This window comes from Ailuropoda melanoleuca, chromosome 9, assembly GCF_002007445.2.
Source record: "Ailuropoda melanoleuca isolate Jingjing chromosome 9, ASM200744v2, whole genome shotgun sequence".
NCBI lineage: Eukaryota > Metazoa > Chordata > Mammalia > Carnivora > Ursidae > Ailuropoda > Ailuropoda melanoleuca.
The window spans coordinates 87,022,582-87,047,911 of NC_048226.1; the positions used below are offsets into that span (position 1 = coordinate 87,022,582).

Below are 25,330 nucleotides of genomic sequence, written 5' to 3' on the forward strand. Positions count from 1 at the left end.
GGCCGGCCCACGCCCGCGGCCGCCTCTGCCAGCCGAGCCCACGCTCGCCCCCGGAGCGGCAGCTGGCGCTGGCGTCCGCCCCACGGGAGAGGGGTTCATCCTTGGTGTCGCGGCGTCTTTGTGGCTTCCCCGGGACTTGGTATCCTCGCCTTGGCAAACTTGCCCTTTCCCCAGCCGCTTTGCGGGAGGCTGCGGAGACGGAGAGGAGCGGAAAGTTGGGAACCAGTGAGCATCGCAGGACGGTCCCCTTGGCCCCGTAGCTGTGCGGAGCTCGGAGGCGGAGGAGGAGGAGGGTGGCTCCTTAGGCTGGGGAGAAAACTTGGGGAAGCCAAGTCGTGATTTGCTCGGGCTTCCACCTGATTGATCGGCTTCAAAGCCAGTGGGGTCTCTGCCTTCAGCTGTTTGGGGGATGGCCTTTTGTTTGTCCGGAGGTGGGGGGGAGGTGGGGGGGGAATAATGACTTTCCCTGGACCCATCTCCTTTGAAAGAGGCATTATCCGGCGGGCCCGGGGGTCCACTAAGTCTTGTCAGGCCCTCTAGTTCTTCCCCTACCTGGTCTCTGACGGATCACCATATGTCCAAGTCAGCAGCTCTCCGGGTCTGAGGCAGGCCCCTTTGGGCAGGTTTTCCAGGGGCAGAAATCCCTCCCCTTCATCCCTTGGGTTGCTCAGACCTCCCACACTCTCCCTCTTAAAACACCACAAACACACACACACACTCACACACTCACACTCCTTTATGTAGAGCAGAAATTAATGCCTGTTGAAGTGAAGGGGGTGAGCTTCTGAGAGCTCTTCAAGATTTCAGTCAAAAGGTGATTTTCTATTTATGAGGGCCCTGAGTTTAAGCAGTTCAGTCCCAGGGCAGTAATGTCAAAAAGCATTTGGATGACAACCAAGTGGAATAAATATCTTGTAAAATGGCATGTTTAAAAGTAAAAATAGATTAATGGAGCCCTCAAGTGCTTGAATGGGACTAACATAAAGGTTTGATTCAAGTTTAAAGGGAAAATTATATAAAGCTGTATACACATCTTCTTTTAAGGGGGGGTAGGGAATCTACAAGTAAGATTGAAATGCATCACTGACAGTAACTGGACCTGTGATCTGTGGGAATATTGTTGGTGTTGAAAAGCCACACTTTGTTGTTGCGGGCACGTGCACCTTCTGGCTAGGTCTGATGTCAATCAGGATCCACCTGCAGTTAACAGCTCTTAAGGGGAAATTCAGAGGTCAAGGATTTAGGGTAAATCTGATATATTAACCAATCCCCATTGAAAGGAAAAGATCAAAATGACAGTGTTTGTTGGTACTCAAGAAGTGTATTCTCCTGATGGAAATGCCACGTATCTTGACCGGCAGAAAGGTGACCCCCACCCCAAGTGTCTCATCTCCATCAGGGCCATGTGATTGAGTGGGATGCCACGCATTTGACAAAAATAATAATGACAATGTTTGATAATGGTTGCTAACATTTACTGTTTTAGTATGCGGGGCACAATGCTTTATATTCTAGGTGCTTTTTGTCACCAGAACTCTATGAGATAAATACTATTATTATCTCCAGTTTACAGTTAAGGAAACTGAGGCTCAGAGAGGTGAAGAAATTTGCCCAAAGCTGCAGAGCAAAAAGTGAAGTCAGAGTGCCAAGCCAGGCCTTGTTTCTTAGCCTTCAACACTCCCTTTACGGCAGCTCTGGGATATGGGGAGTCCTCATTAGTATGAAAAAGTAAAAGGGCAGGTGTAGGTATGAAAAAGAAGGAACAGTGACCACTACCCTGGGGTCTGAACTCCAGAACTTTCCTGGGTTTTATTTCTTTATCCGTTTATTTAGCAGCTATGTGTTGACTTATTTGTTCATTCAGCAGCTAGAATAATCATCCTAATAAGAGTACAGTCATTAAACATTTTTATGTGCCAAGAACCCTTATAAGTGCTTATGATTATTTTGTCTTTATGACAGCCCTGTGGGGTAAGTACTGTCATTCTGTCCATTTCGTAACTACGCCCCCTAACCTCAATGCAAAACGCTGCTGCAGGCTCTCGGAGAGGCTGGCAGGATCCAGACCCCCTACCCCCTAGGAGTCTAAGCAGCCGGGCAGGCCAAATCAAGGAGGATTAACTAAGTGCTGTAATTGAGAAAAGTAACTACTTCGGAAGCACAATGAAGGGCGTAATTACTGCGCTCTGAGGGAATCATGGAGGATTTCCTAAAGGGGGTAGCATCTGAACTGACCCATGGAATGATGAGGAACAATGTCTGGGGAGGTGTGTTGGATATGATTGCATTCAGCTGTTAGCAGCATAAATCCTAACCACTGGCCGCTTAACCAGAGGGGGCTTACTTGTGTCAGACAACAAGAAGGGTGAGTGAGACGACGAGCCCCTGGGGACCCAGGCTCTGTCTTTCCACCATGCCAACATCCTTAGGTACAGGCCTTCGGCCCCAGGTCTGTGTTCTTGTGGTGGAAAGGTGGTTGCTGTGTCTCCAGGCTTCACGTTTCCATTCCAGGAAAGAGAAAGCAGGATGAGTGAGGCTTAGAACATTTACTTAGTATGGCTTTACTATTGCATTTGGGAAGAGATGCCTCTCAAGGACTTCCATCCTTAGTTCATGAGCCAGAATTGTGCCACCTGGCCACCCAGGAAGGGACAGTCATGATTTTGGTGGAGGCACATTGCTGCCGTGAGCAAATTCGGGTGAATGGTGGGTTGGTTGTTGAGTTGGTGGATACAGTGTGTGTGGCCTAAGAGGAGAAGAGGAAGGAAGGTTTTCCTGATGAAGGTAAAACTGCGTCCTGGGAGCCGTGCCTATTCTGAGGGGGCAGAGAGGGGGATGCAGGGAAGGTTGTGCAAAGAGATGATGCCAGACTTGGCGGTGGAGGAGGTTGGCTTTTAATCCAGAGGTACTGGGGAGCTATGGCAGGTTTCTGAGGAGGGAAGTCGTGTTTAGGAAGCTAAGACTGACAGCGGTGTGCCTTATGCAGACAAACCAGCTTGGTTTTTATTTAAAATAAAATGAGTTCTGGAAAGTTTTGGGTCACGGGACCAGTTTTGCCTTAGGGCAGAAAGAAGACAGTACAATAAGAAAGGGATGGATGATGGGGAGATTTCTTTTAGGTCCTGCCCATAGGAATCCAAAATTAACCTGATGTTAGTCAGCTGTTACCAGGAGGTAACTAGCTCTCCCTTATTATATCTCAGTTAGTGGAGCTGAAAACCGTGGAGGTAGGTACCATTACTCCCCAAACACTACACTTGGCCTTTCTTCTGACTGTCAGACACCTGGGACCTACCTTCATCAGCAGAATAACTTTGGTCATAACCCTTCACCTTTGCTTTATTTTTTTAAGGATTTATTTATTTATTTTGGAGAGAGAGAGAGAGAACACGTGTGCATGTGCACACAAGCAGGGAGGGGGGTGGAGAGGGAGAGAATCCCAAGCAGACTCCCCAATGAGCACGGAGCCCATTACAGGGTTCGATCTCATGACCCTGAGATCATGACCTGAACCGAAATCAAGAGTCAGACACCTAACTGACTGAGCCACCCAGGCGCGCCCTGCTTCACCTTTGCTTTAAATCAAGGGGATGATATCAGAGGGCATCAGAAGGCCTTCTGACAGGTTCCCCACTCTGGATTCCTCCGGCAAGGACTCACATCCCCGATTCTCGGCTCAATGTATTAGCTTTATGACTTTGGGCTGTTACTTACGTCTCTCAACCTCAATTTCCTTATCCCGAAAACGGAGACTGTTCAAAGAGCTGCCTTACGGGTTGTTGTGCCGCTTGAGAAGAAACTTAGGAAAGAGTTTGGTTAGCACAGCGCCTAACACCGTGTTCAGTTCATGTCCCCTCTTATCACCATCATCACCACCAGCATCAACGTGGTCACTGCCTCACGGCCTCTGGCGTGTGACTTTCTTGTATCCTGGATGTGCCAAGTGATGAACGTACATGGATGTTTAGCATTGACCCTGACTGTCCCCATCTTGTTGCGTTCTCCCTTCCTCCCCCATATGCATCTGCTTTGGTTGGTGGCAGGTCTGAGCAACCCCTGAAATGGAAAGCCTTCCCGGGATAGAGCCTGGAGACCCCGGTGCAATGCTCAGGTTCTGTAATGTGCTGTGTCATGGTCAGATACAGACAGCGCGCTTCTGAGAGGATGCTTGGCTACTCACATGCCCCTGTGGTAGACAGTAAAGTAGGCATTGCTTTTAGTATCGGCAAGGTAGTTTCGTTTTTAACTGGAAAAAAAAAAACAAAAAACAATCCCTCCTGCTTCCCCTCCCCCGCCCTTCTATAAGGTCCCCACCCTCCCTCCATCGAACAGGTTGTGATTTTAAGAACGTCCACCCACGATCTGTTTCCTGTTCCTATGCTTATAGTCATGCATTTGAGAGGGGTTGGTTGGCAATGGTGTGAGTGTGTGTGTACGTGCACGCGTGTCGACCCCCAAGGAGAAAAACGGTCTTGACAAAAGCGTATCAGTTTCCACCCAAACTTTAAAATGGAATACAAAAAGGCCAGAGCCAGAACCAGTTTTCTGACTGACACCTCTCTTTACCCCCCTGGTGGACAATTTACCTCTTAAAAGCCACAGTTCACACACTTTGTTCCTCCTTCTGCCCTCCTCCAACCCTCTAGTACTAGAAACACTTAGTGGAGATTAAATCTTATTACACCGTGTTTCACTGCGATAGTAGCTACCACAGAGACTCCGCAGTGAATAAACTGCTTGTACTATTGATCCATGGGGAGATCAATGTTAAGGAGTGTGACCCAGGCATTCACTTTGGTATTAGAGATCTGTTTTGGGGGTGCACAGGCTTGGTTTGGGATAGGAAAGTGAGAAGCATATGATGGGTTTACTTTTGGGTTTAAAGCCGTGCTGGTTTTACCCTGCAGGGGGAAACCAGCAAAATCCTGGGAACCATTTGCTGTCAGGTTCAGCGTGGGGAGTGGATTCATGCATCCCCGGGGCCTCAGAGAATAGCCAAATGGAGTTAGTTCCTTCTTTGGGAGGGAATCCTCCCGGTTGGGGGCCAGGACAGACTAATGTGGGAGATTGAAGGGAATAGGGAAGACGTGAACAAGAGTTGCTGGGCTACAGGTTCTCGTGGGCCTGGTTGGGAGGCTGCCACTGCAGCTTCTAGACTCCAAAACATCTGCGGAAAACCAAGGAAGGACCAGGAGTCTAAACTGAGGAGGGAGCATGCATGCACACATTCATGGGCTGTGCAAACACGAGGGTTGAAATCAGTGTTGCAGAAAGACCCCAGAAAAACACTCCTTGGTGGGACTGACATTCATGCCCACCCCCAGCTGTCTTGCCCCTCACCCCCTGCCTTGTCTACTCTGACTGGTGAGATGGAACGACTACAAAGTTCCTTATACACCCAGACACACCGCAAACACATGGTGTTGCCGCCTTAAGAACAGCAACACTCCCCCAAATGGAACGCCTCCTATGTACCAGGCACTCTGCGAAACACTTTCCTTTCACTGTGGCGTTCAGTGTGACCGTGAGGACTGCTTCGAGAGCAGGAGCGTAGCCCCATGGTAAAGACAGGAAACCAAAGCTCAGAAAGGTTAGGTGCTTGCTGAAGGTCACAGAGAGAAGGTAGTCAGGTCAGGATTCACACGCAGATCAGTCTGATCCCAAAGTTGACGCTCTGAGCTGTCACCAGGTCCTTCTGAAGTCTGGAGGTGCCCCACCCTCCTGGGAAGGAAGTATGGGGAGAAGAGACGGTCTCAGCACGTGCTTCTGGGCAACCTGATTGCTTTTCTGCTAAAGGGGTGTAGGGGTGTGGGTGTGCATGCATGCATGAGTTGGTGTGTGTGTGTGTGTGTGAGTTTAGTCAAAACAGGAGAGATTTCCAAATCCATGCTTGTTATCCTTAGTCCCCCACCCCCCCCCCCCCCGCCCCGTGCTCCAAGAAAGACAACTCTAAAGCCTCCATCAGTGTCTCTAACAGAACATTCTTCAGGGGGGACTGCACCTTTTGCACCCTCTCCTTGGCTGTTAGGGAGAAGGAATCCCAGTGGGCTGCAGGCTGCACTCCTGGGGACCGAGGAGACTCTGGGTGCTACTTTGGAGACGCTGAACACCCTTGCCAGCCAATGGGAGAAGGAGACGGAGGGAGCAGGCGTTGGGAGGGTGGAGATGGCTGTGTTGCTGTTTTTATACAATAAAAGACGATCATTGTAATCGGGAGCCCTTGAATCATAGCACGTCTGCCTATGGCTCTCTCCAGCTGCAGAGCCATTTAGTTAAATAGCGCACAGAAAACTCCTTTCAGCCGATATTACTTTCCTGCTGTTCTTAAAATACAAGACTGAGCTGAATTGCGGTAAGGACAAAGCCATCTCAGGCTGCCCCAGCCCCCGGGTGTACCCAGAGCCCCCATGGAATCTCCCTGGCCTGTGGAGGAGGACATTTAGAAATTGTTCTCATTTGTACTGCACCCTTGCCTTTTTGGAAACAGCTCCTTTAAGATATTTGCACAGTCTGGTGAGAGCTAGATGTCACAGCCACGTTGTTCTTGGGGGGGTGGGGGTGGCCCAGCAGGGGCAGAGAGAGGCCAGCATGCCGGTCCTGGTAGGGATGGGGTGTATCTTTGTCTTTTGTGGGGGGCAGTGGGAAATTTAGAGATATGAACTGACAGCTAGAAGCTGGAAAAAGGGACTGCCCCCTGGCCAAGAAATTTAGGGGAAGGGACGCGTACAGCGGCTCCAGGTAGCAGCAGAGAGGCCACAGACCCTCACCTCACCTCCCCTGACAGCGCTGGGGTTCATTATCCTGTAGAAAGGCCTGTTACTTTCTTCTGGGGAACTTTGTGTTACAGAATTAATTATGAGCATGCAGTGAACTTCGGCCGGAACCAGGCCGTTCAGGAGGAGCTGGAAGACTTCACATTGTTTCCAAGAGCAAGGGCTCTTGGGCCCACAGAGCCACCGCGTGGAAACCGTCTGGCTCACTCCGTGGGTTAATGGTAGACATTCCAAAGATGGAGGGCTGTATTCTGCACTGGGAAATTGAACATGGCCTGACTTCAGCACTTTCAGAAGTGGGATTTATGGGTCTTCCGGTACAAAGTCTAAAGTCCTCTGGGATCTCTGGAGGAGGATGCTGGAGAACAGGGCATGCGTCTAATAGCAACATGGTGCAATAGTAGGATCAGGGAATGTTCTAGCTGGAAGAAACTTCAGGGAGCACCTAGTCCACCTTAGGGGAACTGAGGCCCAGAGTGGGAAGTGAACTTGCCCAAGATTACACAGTCATCAGGCAGCATATCGGTCTTCCTTGTCTATACGGTCTAGCTTATAGCTCTTGTGTGCTTGGGCCTTTCCCACTTCTTTTCCTCTGTCCGGCCAGTGAACACTCAGCAGCGGAGGAAAAGGGCATCCCTGCCCGCAGGAAGTTCTCAGTCATTTGGCACTTAGCAACTACGATGGTCCTCGTACTGACATGATAAGCGCAATGCTGAGCACTTTTTGTGGGTCAGCTCATGAAAGTAATAAGAGATAGAAGAACTCTTTTATCTCCATTGAACAGGTGAGGAAGAGCGGAGCGGGCAGCCCTTTGTCCAAGGTTTCTGGGAGCCAGGCAGCCTTCTCCACATCTGGGGCTCCTCAGGCATGGCCACGGGCAGCCTCACCCGCCCTCTGATTAGAACTCTCGGCGGGGCCACCAGCCCGCTGAGGATAATGCAGAGGTGCGCATGCATTTGGGGTTTGACAAAGGCCTTTCTCAAACATAGTTTTTTTGTTTCCCCCAATTTATGGAATGCCAGCTGTGTGTAGGCTCCTCACACCGCCACACCATAGCCCAGGTCGTTCGTACAGGGACCCAGCTGAGCAGGTGAGGGCAGAGCCGGGACTCCAGCACAGGCCCGTGGAATCCAAGCCCCGAGCCGTTTTAGCCATAGCAGGCATGCTTTGCAGCCATAACGCTCTGATTGGGAGTCCTCTGTGGGCAGGGACAGGTCACTTAGGGACGCCGAAATCACCCTAAAAGTCCCCCTAACATTAAAGGAATNAGCAGGCATGCTTTGCAGCCATAACGCTCTGATTGGGAGTCCTCTGTGGGCAGGGACAGGTCACTTAGGGACACTGAAATCACCCTAAAAGTCCCCCTAACATTAAAGGAATTTGGGGCACTTTAGGCAACTTGCAACTGAGTAGCGGATACTTATTTGAGCCTATTAAGAAGTACCAGTTATAATATTTGGGGTGCTGTGTGCCAGGCCCTGTGCAGCTCTATGCATGGGTGTTAGCCTTAGCCCGTATTTTAGAAGAGCTTAAGGTGTAACGTACATCCCTTAAAACTCACCCATTTATAAAGTGTACCACCAATTGATTTCTAGTGTATCTGCAGCTGTACAACCGTCACAGCAATCTCATTTTCGAACATTTCCATCATCTCAAAAAGAGATCCTGTGCCCATTGGCCGTCACTGCCCAGCTGCCCCTGCAGCCCCCGGCCCCAAGCCTCAGCAACCTCATCTACGCTCTGTACAGATCTGCCCTCGCCGAGCATTCCCTGTTGGAGAATCATAGAATACGTGGTCTTTCGCATTTGACGTCTTTCACTTAGCATAGGATTCTTGAGGCTTCTCCGTGTTATAGGCTGNACGCTCTGTACAGATCTGCCCTCGCCGAGCATTCCCTGTTGGAGAATCATAGAATACGTGGTCTTTCGCATTCGACGTCTTTCACTTAGCATAGGATTCTTGAGGCTTCTCCGTGTTATAGGCTGCAGCAGTACCTCACTGTTTTTATGGCTCGAGAGTATCCCATTGTGTGGCCATGTCTGCAAGGGCCGCCCTAACAAAATGGGGAAGACGGGGTTGTTTCAACAACAGACATTTATTTTCCCACAGCCCTGGAGGCTGGACGTTCAAGATCAAGGTGTCAGCACATTCGATTTCTTCTGCAACCTCTCTCCGCGGCAGATGGCCTCCTACTCCCATGGCCTCGTGTGGCCTTTCCTCTGTGCACATGCATCCCTGGGGTCCTTCTGTGTGTCCAGATTTCCTCTTCTAAGGACACGAGTCAGATTGGATTTGGGGCCTCACTAATGGCTTCATTCTAANGAGAAGCATATGATGGGTTTACTTTTGGGTTTAAAGCCGTGCTGGTTTTACCCTGCAGGGGGAAACCAGCAAAATCCTGGGAACCATTTGCTGTCAGGTTCAGCGTGGGGAGTGGATTCATGCATCCCCGGGGCCTCAGAGAATAGCCAAATGGAGTTAGTTCCTTCTTTGGGAGGGAATCCTCCCGGTTGGGGGGCCAGGACAGACTAATGTGGGAGATTGAAGGGAATAGGGAAGACGTGAACAAGAGTTGCTGGGCTACAGGTTCTCGTGGGCCTGGTTGGGAGGCTGCCACTGCAGCTTCTAGACTCCAAAACATCTGCGGAAAACCAAGGAAGGACCAGGAGTCTAAACTGAGGAGGGAGCATGCATGCACACATTCATGGGCTGTGCAAACACGAGGGTTGAAATCAGTGTTGCAGAAAGACCCCAGAAAAACACTCCTTGGTGGGACTGACATTCATGCCCACCCCCAGCTGTCTTGCCCCTCACCCCCTGCCTTGTCTACTCTGACTGGTGAGATGGAACGACTACAAAGTTCCTTATACACCCAGACACACCGCAAACACATGGTGTTGCCGCCTTAAGAACAGCAACACTCCCCCAAATGGAACGCCTCCTATGTACCAGGCACTCTGCGAAACACTTTCCTTTCACTGTGGCGTTCAGTGTGACCGTGAGGACTGCTTCGAGAGCAGGAGCGTAGCCCCATGGTAAAGACAGGAAACCAAAGCTCAGAAAGGTTAGGTGCTTGCTGAAGGTCACAGAGAGAAGGTAGTCAGGTCAGGATTCACACGCAGATCAGTCTGATCCCAAAGTTGACGCTCTGAGCTGTCACCAGGTCCTTCTGAAGTCTGGAGGTGCCCCACCCTCCTGGGAAGGAAGTATGGGGAGAAGAGACGGTCTCAGCACGTGCTTCTGGGCAACCTGATTGCTTTTCTGCTAAAGGGGTGTAGGGGTGTGGGTGTGCATGCATGCATGAGTTGGTGTGTGTGTGTGTGTGTGTGAGTTTAGTCAAAACAGGAGAGATTTCCAAATCCATGCTTGTTATCCTTAGTCCCCCAACTCCCCCCCCCCCGCCCCGTGCTCCAAGAAAGACAACTCTAAAGCCTCCATCAGTGTCTCTAACAGAACATTCTTCAGGGGGGACTGCACCTTTTGCACCCTCTCCTTGGCTGTTAGGGAGAAGGAATCCCAGTGGGCTGCAGGCTGCACTCCTGGGGACCGAGGAGACTCTGGGTGCTACTTTGGAGACGCTGAACACCCTTGCCAGCCAATGGGAGAAGGAGACGGAGGGAGCAGGCGTTGGGAGGGTGGAGATGGCTGTGTTGCTGTTTTTATACAATAAAAGACGATCATTGTAATCGGGAGCCCTTGAATCATAGCACGTCTGCCTATGGCTCTCTCCAGCTGCAGAGCCATTTAGTTAAATAGCGCACAGAAAACTCCTTTCAGCCGATATTACTTTCCTGCTGTTCTTAAAATACAAGACTGAGCTGAATTGCGGTAAGGACAAAGCCATCTCAGGCTGCCCCAGCCCCCGGGTGTACCCAGAGCCCCCATGGAATCTCCCTGGCCTGTGGAGGAGGACATTTAGAAATTGTTCTCATTTGTACTGCACCCTTGCCTTTTTGGAAACAGCTCCTTTAAGATATTTGCACAGTCTGGTGAGAGCTAGATGTCACAGCCACGTTGTTCTTGGGGGGGTGGGGGTGGCCCAGCAGGGGCAGAGAGAGGCCAGCATGCCGGTCCTGGTAGGGATGGGGTGTATCTTTGTCTTTTGTGGGGGGCAGTGGGAAATTTAGAGATATGAACTGACAGCTAGAAGCTGGAAAAAGGGACTGCCCCCTGGCCAAGAAATTTAGGGGAAGGGACGCGTACAGCGGCTCCAGGTAGCAGCAGAGAGGCCACAGACCCTCACCTCACCTCCCCTGACAGCGCTGGGGTTCATTATCCTGTAGAAAGGCCTGTTACTTTCTTCTGGGGAACTTTGTGTTACAGAATTAATTATGAGCATGCAGTGAACTTCGGCCGGAACCAGGCCGTTCAGGAGGAGCTGGAAGACTTCACATTGTTTCCAAGAGCAAGGGCTCTTGGGCCCACAGAGCCACCGCGTGGAAACCGTCTGGCTCACTCCGTGGGTTAATGGTAGACATTCCAAAGATGGAGGGCTGTATTCTGCACTGGGAAATTGAACATGGCCTGACTTCAGCACTTTCAGAAGTGGGATTTATGGGTCTTCCGGTACAAAGTCTAAAGTCCTCTGGGATCTCTGGAGGAGGATGCTGGAGAACAGGGCATGCGTCTAATAGCAACATGGTGCAATAGTAGGATCAGGGAATGTTCTAGCTGGAAGAAACTTCAGGGAGCACCTAGTCCACCTTAGGGGAACTGAGGCCCAGAGTGGGAAGTGAACTTGCCCAAGATTACACAGTCATCAGGCAGCATATCGGTCTTCCTTGTCTATACGGTCTAGCTTATAGCTCTTGTGTGCTTGGGCCTTTCCCACTTCTTTTCCTCTGTCCGGCCAGTGAACACTCAGCAGCGGAGGAAAAGGGCATCCCTGCCCGCAGGAAGTTCTCAGTCATTTGGCACTTAGCAACTACGATGGTCCTCGTACTGACATGATAAGCGCAATGCTGAGCACTTTTTGTGGGTCAGCTCATGAAAGTAATAAGAGATAGAAGAACTCTTTTATCTCCATTGAACAGGTGAGGAAGAGCGGAGCGGGCAGCCCTTTGTCCAAGGTTTCTGGGAGCCAGGCAGCCTTCTCCACATCTGGGGCTCCTCAGGCATGGCCACGGGCAGCCTCACCCGCCCTCTGATTAGAACTCTCGGCGGGGCCACCAGCCCGCTGAGGATAATGCAGAGGTGCGCATGCATTTGGGGTTTGACAAAGGCCTTTCTCAAACATAGTTTTTTTGTTTCCCCCAATTTATGGAATGCCAGCTGTGTGTAGGCTCCTCACACCGCCACACCATAGCCCAGGTCGTTCGTACAGGGACCCAGCTGAGCAGGTGAGGGCAGAGCCGGGACTCCAGCACAGGCCCGTGGAATCCAAGCCCCGAGCCGTTTTAGCCATAGCAGGCATGCTTTGCAGCCATAACGCTCTGATTGGGAGTCCTCTGTGGGCAGGGACAGGTCACTTAGGGACACTGAAATCACCCTAAAAGTCCCCCTAACATTAAAGGAATTGGGGCACTTTAGGCAACTTGCAACTGAGTAGCGGATACTTATTTGAGCCTATTAAGAAGTACCAGTTATAATATTTGGGGTGCTGTGTGCCAGGCCCTGTGCAGCTCTATGCATGGGTGTTAGCCTTAGCCCGTATTTTAGAAGAGCTTAAGGTGTAACGTACATCCCTTAAAACTCACCCATTTATAAAGTGTACCACCAATTGATTTCTAGTGTATCTGCAGCTGTACAACCGTCACAGCAATCTCATTTTCGAACATTTCCATCATCTCAAAAAGAGATCCTGTGCCCATTGGCCGTCACTGCCCAGCTGCCCCTGCAGCCCCCGGCCCCAAGCCTCAGCAACCTCATCTACGCTCTGTACAGATCTGCCCTCGCCGAGCATTCCCTGTTGGAGAATCATAGAATACGTGGTCTTTCGCATTTGACGTCTTTCACTTAGCATAGGATTCTTGAGGCTTCTCCGTGTTATAGGCTGCAGCAGTACCTCACTGTTTTTATGGCTCGAGAGTATCCCATTGTGTGGCCATGTCTGCAAGGGCCGCCCTAACAAAATGGGGAAGACGGGGTTGTTTCAACAACAGACATTTATTTTCCCACAGCCCTGGAGGCTGGACGTTCAAGATCAAGGTGTCAGCACATTCGATTTCTTCTGCAACCTCTCTCCGCGGCAGATGGCCTCCTACTCCCATGGCCTCGTGTGGCCTTTCCTCTGTGCACATGCATCCCTGGGGTCCTTCTGTGTGTCCAGATTTCCTCTTCTAAGGACACGAGTCAGATTGGATTTGGGGCCTCACTAATGGCTTCATTCTAACTTAATCACCTCTTTAAGGCCCTGCCTCCAAATACAGTCACCCATGGGGGTACTAGGGATAGAGCTTCGACTTGTGACTTTGGGGGCGGGGATACAGTTCAGCCACTATTTTGTTTATCCGTTCGCCTGTCAACAATTGGGTTTCTGCATCTGGGGCATCGTAATAATGCTGCTCGGAACACTTGTGTGCAATCTGTGTGGAGGTGTGTTTTTGCTTCTCTCGAGAAGATACCTAGGAAGGATTGCTGGGGTAGATGGTCACTTTATGTTTAAGTCTTTTTTTTTTTTTTAAGACTTCATTTATTTGAGAGAGAGAGGGAGTGAGCAGTGGGGAGGGGGAGAGGGGAGAGGGAGAGAGAGAGATTCAGAGAGAAGCAGACTCCCTGTTGAACAGGAAGCCTGATGCAGGGCTCGATCCCAGGACCTTGAGATCATGACCTGAGCCCAAGGCAGACGCTTAACCGACTGAGCCGCCCACGCACCCCTACGTTTAACTTTTTGAAAAACTGCCAGACCATTCTCCACAGAGGCAGCGCCATTTCACATTCCCACCAGCAGGGTAGGAGGGTTCTGGTTTCTCGAGTCTTCGCCAACCCTTGCCATTGTTGTAAGCCCCATTTTATAGGTGAGGAAACTGAGCAAGGATGGGGAAAGTCAGTCGCATGGCTAGAGGGCAGAGGGGCAGGAGTCACACACCAGTCTGACCAGTAAACTACCTGGGGCCTGGACTCGGGTGAAGCAAGCGAGGCATCCAGTTGCAGAATGTCAGGTGGCACTCGCTGTCAGGCTCCTGCGAGTGCAGGGTCCACACCTGAGACGGAAGGCCTCCTTCAGTTTTGTGTCCTGGGGTGCCTGGTTTGCCGCCCACCTCACCCTGGTCCTGGCCCTGCCCCTACCCTGCTCCCTGCGTGTAGGGTCCTGTGCTCAGTGTTGGGAGCAGGGCAAGGGACACAAAGATGACCAAGCCACAGCCCCTCCTGGAGGTGCTCCCAGCCAGGCTCGCTGGGGAATGTGGGCATCTGCTGCTCTACACAGCTGACCTAGCTGGACTTGCAACGGTGGGGCCCCTGCTTCCAGGGTCGCTGTGTGAATTCCAAGGGGTAACACCTGTGAAGTACTTAGCACAGCACCTGGCACCTAGGCAGTGCCCTAGAGATGTCAGCTCAGACTGTTGTGTTATTGCTGACATATCTCTGACCTTCTGTACTGTGAGGCTGCCTCAGAGTCATTGTAGTTTGAGGGACATCCTTCTGCCTTGGATCTATGACTAGGGGCCACACCCCTACCCCACCGAAGGGGCCATCACCCAGTGAGCAAGAAGTGGCCTGGGATGAAGGACCTAGCCATCCAAGCTCTCCTCAGACCTGCTGAGCTGGTCCTGGGGGTGGCGGATCCTGTCACAGAGCCCAGCACTGGCTCTGCTTGGGCTTCTGGTGTTCTCTGGCGGGGCTGTCGACACTCTGTGTCTGGCCCTGCTGCCTCCCAAGCCAGAGTGTGATCCCTGTGCTCCCAGGTGTGAGGAAAGACCTGATCCATCATGCTTGGGGCTAAGATGAGCCAGGGAAGGGGCTTCAGGGCCTTTTTGCTGAACGGACAGGCCCCTGGTTTAATCCCCAGCTGGGAGAAAGGGCCCTGTCGGTGGCCTTGGTTATAACCAGATCAGCCTGCTGCTTGTTCAGGGTGGGGAGGGGCGCACTGCTTGATCCTGGGAGGGGATTCATGTGATCAACGTCCATTCCTGCTAGAGAGAAAACTTGCTCCCTCGTTCAAGAGCTTAGTGTGCTATAGAAATAACCCCTTAGCAATCAGCACTTGGATTTTTATCCGTTTGCCTGTCTGTCCCCCTGAAAAACTGTGAGCCACCCCTCCACCCCAAGGGAGGGTTTCCTATTTGTCTCCATGTTCCCAGCACCGGCATGAGGCTGGCCCACTCAGTAGGTTCAAAATGAATGTTTCTCATGTGATCGGACTGTTACAGGGGTGGGTAAAGGACCCTTTCTCCAGAGCCGTTGGGGAGCCTGTGCTCTAGGTCATCCCAAGTTAGCAAAATGCGCTGCTGCTCGCTGCTGCCCCTGGTGGCAGGTCCAGGACAGTCACTGGACCATTTTGTAACAGGAAGCGGTGGAGGAAGCTTCAGTCCCAGGCTAGTTTTGTCCCAGATTCAGGATCTTTGGGCAAACTCTACCAAAATCCCTACCTCTCTGGCTCCGCCCCACTGCCTTGTCTGGACCTCTGGCCTCTGTGTACAGCCTGGATCCACTTGCTCCCTCTGACTCGTCTGTATCCTCTGTGTCCTCTTGGGAGCACTGTCCTCTCCTTCCCGTACGGCACCTACAGCAATATCCCAGGTGCTGCTGCACGGTCTTCCTACCACTTCCAATAGTAAACTTTTTTTTTTTTAACCAAGTCTAAACTTGAGACCAAAGTCTACTGTCAAGATGATAGAGAGGAAGGAAACCAACTGATTGAATGCCCACTGCATGCCAACCATTGACCCAAGCATGTTGCATACTCTACGTTGTTTTAAATCATTTAATTCTCTCAACATCCCCACTTGGTAGATGTTTTTATACCTATTTTATGGATGAAGAAATTGAAGCTTCAAGAAATTAACTTGTCTGAGTTAACACAGGAAATGGCCGAGCTGGGATTTAGAGGGGGGTCTGCGTGACATCAGACCCCAGCGGCTTGCCACATCACAGTGCTGGAGTGTTAGGTAAAGAGTATTAAGAGTCTGTGTGGGGGCACCTAGCTGGCTCCGTTGAAAGAGTGTGCGTCTTTTGATCTCAGAGTCATGAGTTTGAGCCTCATGTTGGGTATAGAAATTACAAAAAAAAAAAAAAAAAGTTTGTGTTACATGCCTCAGCAAATGGGATACCAGGGACATTAGTTCTGTATTCCCTTCTAGAGTTTAAGATTTTGCTTATGAAAAGCTGCATAGGTAGCATTACTACCAGAAGCATCTTTTTCCTTTCCCTTACAAGGTACTTCCTGGCACTAGGGGAGGGAAGAAAAAATACCTGTCATGAGAGAGATGGCTACATTTAGTACATCTTAAAAATTTGGCCAGGCCATCTTATGTAATGGGAAAAATGGCCTCGCTGAGATTCCAGTCTGGTGTGTGTGTGGTAGAGAAGAACTGGTCATTCTGGTACAAACATGCACGGACCTTCTGGAATGGCACTGAATTAGGGTGCAGAAGAAGTCAGGTTAGGCTAACCTGCGACGCCGTGACAAGGAAACCCCCATGTCCTACTGTCTTAACAAAGCAAGGTTTAGCTCTTGCCCTTGGGAAGAGTACTGAAGGCCAACAGCTCTTCAAGGTAGCTTTCTTCCAAGCTGGGACTTAGGGATCCAGGCGGCCTTGATTTGGTGGCCACATCATTTGAAATAATTGGCTTTCAGGCTTCTGGAGCAGAGGAGAAGAAAATTAAAGGGTCCCATATGCACTCTTTAAAGGTATCACCTCTACTCATGGGACCCCGCCTAACTCAAGGATGCTGGGGGAGCAGGGGGTGGGATGTGAACGTATGCTGAGTAATATGTATTTCTATCCCGTGAAGCCCAGGACTGGCTGTGATACTCCAGCAAGTCACTGTTCCTCTCAGCCTTGCCGAGTATCAGGGAGTAAAGAGGATCAGTGGAAAGTCCAGCCTCGAACACAGCTTCTGGACACGTCATCCAGTGCCATTTTTGGCTGTAAAGACAGTGCTCAATTGTCTCACCCAGTGGGATGTGGAGGAGTGGTCCTGACGCTCGGAAGGCCCCCCAAACATTAAAAATAAGACATCTTTGCAACATATTTCCGTTTCTTATATTTCATAGAACACCGTTACAGTTTGGTTTGACATTGAATATCCAGTGTGGCCCAAAGAAAATGAATATTAATGAGTCCACAGTCACCGCCAAGCACTCGGGATGCCAAGCACAAGCGTAACTGAGGGCCAGCGTTTACCTGGAGCATGCAATGTGCCAGGCAGGTTCTCAGCTCTGTGCGCGTTCGTTTGTGTACTCCACCCAGCTCCCCTAGGAGGTCCTGACTCTTACTTTCCCCATGAGAGAGGCCTGAGGATCTGCATGTAACAGATGAGGAAACTCTGAGGCTCCGGGAGGTCGGCAGAGCTAGGACGCCCAGCTTCCAGGCAGATCTAGCTGCTTCTCCACCCAGCACTCAGCAGGTGAGGTTGGGGGGATGTTGAGGGATGCAGGAAAGGCCAAGGGTTCGGTAGCAGTGCTCTTCACTCGAGTCGTTGAATGCTTTGGGGGTGTTCAGCCATGCCTGTCCATTGCAAGGTGTGCCGAAAGTGCTCTGGGTGGTGGACGCTTTCTTTATCCACACAGGAAGTACTCAAGCACCTACTTTGCAGCAGACGCCGTGCTAAATACTAGTGGGGGCTGAGATGCTGCTTTCAATCTCGACCTACGTATTTCTCTGTGGGACTTTCTAGATTAAAAAAAAAATGTCCTTGAAAGAGAACCTTCAGAACCTCGATCATTCCTGCGCAGGAATGATCATGAATTTGAGTTTTGGCTTCAGAAACATGGCATGTGGCAGCTGGGCTCTGCTTGGAAAGTCAGGACCCTCTTCAGGCAGCTGATGCTTTGATTAACCAGCCCAGCGTCTGCTGGTTACCAGCTTTGCACTAGTTTGTGTCTCATTCGGCCAACCAACAAGAAAGCCAACATTTGAGATCACCTGGTCCAACCCTCTGAGGTTTTGTAGTAGAGGAAACCAAGACTCGCTCTAGGTTGTGAAATGCTCAAGGCCCTTCTTCTTTAACATGTTTCAGTATCAAAGCTCCCTCCAGAGCAGATCTTACCAGCGGTACGGAGTGTTCCTCCCTCTTCTGCGCTTCCATTCAGGAGTGATAAAGACGCAGTGTTTTACCCCTCAGAGCACTTGACACCTTTGATCATATGCCTCTTCACCACCCCAGTGCCTAGGGCAGGAGAGCTGACAGACTCATTCCCTGCCTAGCCCCCAGATTGGAGGGGTGGTTAAGGAGGCAGCCTTTCTTCCCTCCGTCGCGGGGAAGGTAAAGGACATATACATGAACAACATCAAATTATTAGCAGTGAAACCTGAGCTAGAACCCTGTGCTTTTTGTTTGTGCTTCACTGTGTGTGTGTGTGTGTGTGTGTGTGTGTGTGTGTGATTTTCTTGCTTGTTTTTCGGTATTTGATTTTTATGTCAAGTTCTCTGGCAAAGCTAATCATTTTAGACTTCCACGGTCAGGAGACATCGGGGCGGGGGTGGGGGGAGGAGATAAACATGGAGAAGTATGTCTATTAAATGGTTTTGGAGAACTTCACATTTTTTCACTCAGGGTTTAAATTGTGGCATTTGGGCTCCCAGAAAGTAATAGCATGACTTGTTTATCTCGTGGGAGGGGAGGACTTGATTTTAGTGATGCTGGTAATCCAATGAGGGAACGTGCAGGGCTCGATCTTCCTGACTGTGAGCAGCTTTCTGTCTAGGTGACCGGGCTGGATCCTGGGGTGTGGGCAGCCTCCCTCAATTCTGAGATTCTGGAGGAGTCCTGGCCTCCTGCAGCCCACCAACCTTTGCTTTGCATGAATAACATGCATTTGAATTTACTTACGAGAAGAACAAAATGCCTTTGACACTTCTAGCTCATCTGGAATAGCTGGAGTCCATGTGTCTTGTGGGTCACATGACCTTGACCATGGAAGACACCAGCCATCATTATTCCTCTTTCATCCCAGCTCCATCCCATCCCGCCCTCCTCCCCATCCTGGGTTCACATGGTCATTGTACCCAGGGTACAGGTGGCCCCTGGTTTTTCTGCTCTGCCAGGCACCCTCCAAGGAAGCCAGGGCCAGGCCTACAATGCCTTCCGGGAGGGGTGGTAACCGTGTCCTGGACAGCACAGCGGAGCCCCGAGCTGTGGGGGCCGCCCCTGGTGCAGAGTCATTGCTCAGTAAATATTTGTGGAATTTCTGAGGCAGGCAGCACCCATGAACCCACCGTGACCCGGATCTGGGACACAAGCTGTTGGAGCTTTTGGTACGTGGGCCATTTGTTCTGCCAACGAATGAAACATCTTTGCACCATGTGCTCTCGGCACCCCCAGGTGCAGGTGACCAGCGGATGCTTGCCTTAGTCAGGAGAAATGCTAGTGGTCACTTGAGAGCCAAGTCTTTTCCCAAGGGAGGAGAGAGCAGTGAGGGGTGGGGGTGGGGGAGGCAGGCTGGGAGGCACAGAGGATGAAAATCATATTAAACTGCAGGAGCGAAAGAACAAAGAACACAGGTTTCCTTCCCCCAGGGTGAAAACCAGGTGAGAGGCTTGCCTGAAAGATGTATAAGAACAGAAGAAAAACCTGCAGCTGGAAGTTCTATCCTGTGTCGACAGGTGCACGCACACACACACACACACGTACGCACATATACACACACAACCAAAACACAGTACAGCTAAGAAGTTTAGTATTTTTGAGTCTTTTGTTTGACAGGGCATAGCTATTGTGTACAACCTTAATAGCAGAAAATATACATTGAACTAATAGTTTGTTCTGTAAGTTCTGAGTTATAGAAACTCAACTCTGCAAATCAAGGCTTTCAATGAATGAAGAGACTATATTGTGTAGTGTTTCTTTAAAATAGCAGCCCGTGAGAAAATTCTTAATCCTAGGTTTGCAGAGAGGCTCTATTTATTGCTAATTAACCTACTTCATTAGGGGCGCCTATGATAACATTCTCAGGGTATATTGGGCAGAGTATCATTTTTAATAAAATAATGACTTGAGTAAACATATTCCTGCAAATTTCCCCTAACGCCCCTTTTTGTGAAATGAGTTTCATAGGTTGGGACTTGACATCTTTCCTTGCCGACAGGATTTTGACAGGGAGCTTATATCTGGGGACTCTGGGAACACAGGGGAATGTTTTCATTTCAGAAGAGAACTCGAGAAACTAAGGAAGCAGAGACGTTTAGTGGTGCCCTCCCACCCCCCAAATGCACATTTGGAGAATGGCTATCAGTTCTGCACAGTCGCTGTCTTTCTGTTCAGATGAGTTGACATGGAACTTCTCCACTATTTTGGAATGAGTATGTGGCCTGAAAGAATTTCCATGCACAGATGCATATCAGGAGGCCTGGGGGCACCCAGCTCAGCTACCCACTACCCGCTGACTTAGAGCGGGTCATTCATTCCTTCTCGAGCCTCAGTTTCCCTGCTTGTAGAGTGGGGGTGGCCCTACAACCCGGGTCACTTTCCTTCTCCGGAGTCTGTAGTAGGGTAGGTTCTTCTCTGTCCACTCCAGGTTGGCAGGACTCCTGCAGGTAGGGCTGCCTGTCAGAGGCCTGCTGCCACCCTGCCTCCCTTGGAGTGGCCTGTGGACTCAGACCTTTCTGGAAGCCTTGTACAAAAGAACTCTACTTTCCACTGAAATTGCCCATGGAACTATGGTGACGTTTCCTTGGAAAGCCCACGTGGTATTGAGCAAGCAGCCTGCTCCACGCAGCTGCTGATAGTCCAAACTCCCAAGGCAGTGGGTCTGCAACTGATTGACAGGGAAGCATCGAGAAGGGGCAGCTGGTGTGTGTATGGGAGGGTGGGAGGAGAGTGGCTGGGGAGCCGGCTGGCAGGTTCTCAGGTCCCGGCTGCCTGGCTGGAAAGTTAATGGGCCATCTCCGTATGGGGGCAAAGCTGACCAGGCCTGCCCTCCCACCCCTCCTCCTCTGGAATGCCGTGTTTATTTACGGTGCTGTGGATCCCTGCGTCTCTTGGGAAATCACTTCTCCCAGGGCTGGGGGAAGCTGGCAGGGTGTCTCCAAAGAAACCTCCCTTCCCCCACAGTTAGAGCTTTTGGAGACGGGGGTGGGGGAGGGTGTGGCAGCGGGAGATGCTTTAGGAGGAGAGGAAGAAGTGGGCCTGCAGGTGGTGTTGGGGACTGCGGAGTGGTCAGCCGGACTGAACACCCTCTCCTTCCCCCCTTTCCGGTTCCGAGCCTTGAAGGAGGGTGGGGACTGAAAAGTGAAAGCAGCCAAGCAAAAGCTGCCGGATTTCCCTCTCCCTTCCCCCACCCCACCCCACCCCAGCAAACAACCCAGGAATGACAGCAGGAGCAGAGGTGCGAGGGCTCTTAGGTTAGTAGGTGGTGTGAGCCAGACTTGGTGGTTTAACCATCTGGTGTCTTTCTATTCAAGGCTGAGATGGTGGCTCTGGGCCCACCTCACATTCAGTGCTTCTTCTCGCTTCCTCCAGAGACTCACTTCTCGGCTCTACTATTCCGTCCACCGGGAGGCCTTCCCCGAAGTGGTCTCTGCTCCCTGCCCCTCTGGACCACGACTGCTCTATCTCGGCACTGTTGACATTCGGGGTCAGCTTATTCTTTGTCGTGGTGGCTGTCTCGTGCCTTGTAAGGGGCATATCAGCAGCCCTGGTCCTTATCCTCCAGATGCCATTCCCTCTAGTTATGACGCCCAAAAGTGCCTCCAGATGCTGCCAGATGTCTCCTGGGAGGCACGACTGTCCCCTCCCTCTGAGAACCATGAGGCCAAACCACGTTCTCTGTTCTGTTTTCTTCACAACCCTCTTCGCTCTCTGACGTGATCTTGTTCTCCTGTCTTGAGCCCACGGGTCCTCAGCCCCAGCAACACGTTCTTATATTCACCTGAGAAGCCTTGAAAAAAAAATCCATCCCAAGTCTGGCCCCACCCCAGGTAATTCCCTTGGAATCTTGGGAGAGACTCTGTAAAAGCTTCCCAGGTGGGTCTGCTGGATGGCCTGGGGTGAGGATGTCTGCTCTTTCCCTCTATCACTCACCACGTGAGGGGGGAGCGCGGCGGCTGTGACCACAGTTGTAAGTACCGAGGATGATGCCTGGAGCGTAGTAGGACTCAGCACTGAGATGCCATGAATGAGCAAATGCTCCAGAGAACCCATCCTCACTGGTAGGTGTTCTTTGTTTTTCACTGCTGTCACTCAGTCATTCAACAAACATTCATTGCATGCTTGCTATGTGCCAGGGGCGGTGCTAAATGCTAGCGGATGCCAAGCTGAGTAAAACTTGACCCGCGTCTTCTCGGCGCCTCCAGTCTCCTAGGAGGCAAATATGCAAAATTTGAGGTTGCCTGTAGACTGAGATCACTGCTAGACTAGCAGTGTGTAGAAAACAGCTAGAACGCAGACTCAGGAGTTCCTAAAAAGACACTAGAAAGGCACCTAGTTTCACTTAGCGAGCTGTTTTCCTTACATTTTGACACTTGACACCACAGCAGCTGAGCAAACTGAGGTACCCGGGGGCCACATGACTTCCAAGAGGGGTCACCTGCCTCAATGTAGTCCCCCGTCTGGACGCAGACCCAGATCTGCCTCCCTCGAAGGCCCATGTTCCTTCCACCATCTGCTGCTGCACCCGGAGCCAAGACGAGAGCCCAGGATCCTGGGTTCCCTTGTGTGTGCAGAGCACGTTCAAGCACCTGGGCCTGTGGAGGCTGCATGGCCCTCAGCCCATCCCACCTGAGGGGTGAGGCAGGCCTGGGATGCACCAGCTCCCACGAGTCACTGCTCTGGGCTGCTCCGTAAGGGGCTGTCATCGCCCTGCACTTCAAGCCTGCCACTCAAGAAGCTAAGTGGGCCCGGAAACCAGAGAGAGCCTCCAAGCAAGGAAACCCAGGTGTCGGCAGTTAGAAACGAGGCTGAAGGGCACTGAGGGGGGAAGGGCAAGGGGACGACTGGCAGGGCACGGGCAGCATCTACCCAGACCCAAAGGAGCACCTCAGCTATCGTTGTTTTCAGTTGTCAGTCTCGTTTTCGAGCACTGGTTGTATACGGAGCTCCAAGCTGGGTTTGAAGGTTTGAAGTAGGCACTCTGTCCTGAAGGAGCTGGGAGTCACAGACAGGGAACCAGAGCGCTCCCCGTGTGAGCCTCACCTCTGCAGATGCAGGCATGCAAATGTGCAAGTCCCAGCTCTCCGGCTCAGCATTTGTGCGCTTCGTGCGCTTCGTGGCAGGACCCAGCCCCCTCTCGTCATCACCTCCGCCTGGAGCTCTCTGCTCCTGGAGTTTTGAACTGCTTGCAGCTTCCAAAAAAGCTGCTTCTCTTTCTCTTCTCCCTCTGGACCTTTACACATTTCCATTCCTCTTCCTCGTTCCCAGAATAACTCCCCGTCGTGGATGAGTCAGGTTAATATCACCTCCTCCTGGAAGCCATCTCTGGCTAACACGCCAATCCAGGTGCCCTTGGCTGTTGTCAAGGTCACTATTCTTCCTATCAGAGTAGTCGTCACCCCTTATCTGTAAGCCTTGGGGAAGCCGTAGATGCATGTGTCCTTTTCACTGGGCATTAAACTCGGCCTGGGTATGAAAGCTAGGCCTGAATTTGAAACTCAGCTGCACAGCTTCCTAATTGTAGGGCTTGGGTTGGACTTTAAGCCTTGGTTTTCATATCCTTAGAAATGGGTGCATAACGCTTCCCTCACAGGGGTGTTGTAAGCATTAGAGAACCTTAGGAAAACTGCCTAGAACACAGTAGATACCAAGCGAGGTATCCAAGTGAGGGTCCCTGCAGAAAATGGAGTAGTGAGGGAAGTTAATTGACTTCAGTTTCTCTCTGCAGAAAATGGAGTAGTGAGGGAAGTTAATGAAGGGACCGTCTACAGGTGGGCGGGCAAGGGATAAGCAGAGCCAACAAGAAGTGGAAAACCATGGGCTAGCAGCAGCTGAAGGGCTTACCTCCCCTAGGCATGAAGGGGTCAGGGGAGCGGTGGCCACTGGAGCTTAAGACAGCCCGTCTTATGTGATAATAGAGAGTAAGAGCCCACGCTCGCTGTGTGCCTACTATGGCCAGTCACTGTTCTAAATCATTTAAGCCACATTTATTGGTGGTGGTGGTGGGGGGTTATTCCAATTTGTCCCATTTGGCAGATGGGAAAGCTGAGGCACAGAAAGATTCATTTGCTTATGGTCCCAAAGTGGGGGTGAGACCTCCCTCTCCTTTGACTGTCTGCTCGGTGCTGGTTCTTCCCACTGGTAGAATGCACCTCGAAGCTCTGGGGTGAGGTCACCTGCTGAGACAGCCCACAAGGGCTGCAAAGCAGAGTGGAGAAGGGCAGAGAGGGGTCCTGTGGGGCAGTTGGGCCGTCAGAGTATGGGGCAGGCTGGCTGCTAGGCGGGCGCAGATATTTCCCAACTGACTGAACAAAAGACTGACTGATAACGAATTATAGCCATATCGCCTGGGCCCTAAATGGGCATATTTGCTGAGTAATGAAATTGAAAATATCATCCCGTTAAGCTTCTGGTAGTGTAGGAAGTGGTTCGCTCCTAAGAGTTTTAATACTATTACATATTTGTTGAGTCTGTGAATTCCTTTGACATTTATTCAAGATTTCCAGACTGTATGGGAAGGAAAGCAAAACATCATCGTCAAGGTTATAGGTGGAGATAGAAAAATTGGGTTTTCCATTCAGATTGAAATGTTAGACACTTGTAGGTGGCCTTTGAATTTAGATCAAAAGTTTAGCGCTCCTGTCTGAGACCACCCAACCTGGACGCCACAGGTGATGTCCTGCCCGCAGTCAAGAGAGAGCTCACAGTACCGATGCATGGGGCTTAGCGCAGACCAGGGTGTGGGAGGCTGGGCTGGCCGTGGAAGGCTCAGTAGTAATGTAGCTGATGTTTGCTGTGCGATTCACGTACCCGGCCTTGTCCCAAGACATTAACACAGGTTTCTTCATTCAGTTCCCATAACTGCCTTCTAGGGTGGGTGCTGTTAGTAGCCCCATTTTGCAGATGAGGAACCTGAGGCACCAGGAAATTAAGTAATTTGCCCGAAGTCACCCAGGTGATAAGTGGAAGACCCCTAATTCAAGTCCAGAGTCTGACTCAGAATACCATCTCTTAACTGCAGGGTTATTGCCTCTCTGTCAAATGAGGCCCTCTTATTTTTACAAGTGAGGCTCAGAGAGGGACAGTGACTTGTCCAAAGTCACCCAGCCTCGTTAGCAGGAGAGTTCCAATGGGTCTTAGGGACCGCTTCTGACTCTGAACCATCCTGTCGCCTTGGGCAGCTCACTTACCTCCTTTTCAGTTTACTTACTCATCTGCAAAATGGGGCTAATAATTATACCTTTGAGTACTTTTAAGAGACTGCTAGTCATCTCTGCGCCGACTCCTAGATACGAGGGCCACACACAATGTACGGAGATGCCTCGGGTGCACTGCAGGGGGCTCGAACAGGGTTCTAATAAATAAT

At 51.0% G+C, this 25,330-nt stretch overlaps 1 protein-coding gene across 4 annotated transcripts in view; it reads left to right on the plus strand.

Moving 5' to 3' along the window:
- Positions 1-25,330, plus strand: part of LOC117795019 (zinc fingers and homeoboxes protein 2) — a 165,709-nt gene that overhangs the window by 1,271 nt on the left and 139,108 nt on the right. The window lies entirely within an intron of this gene.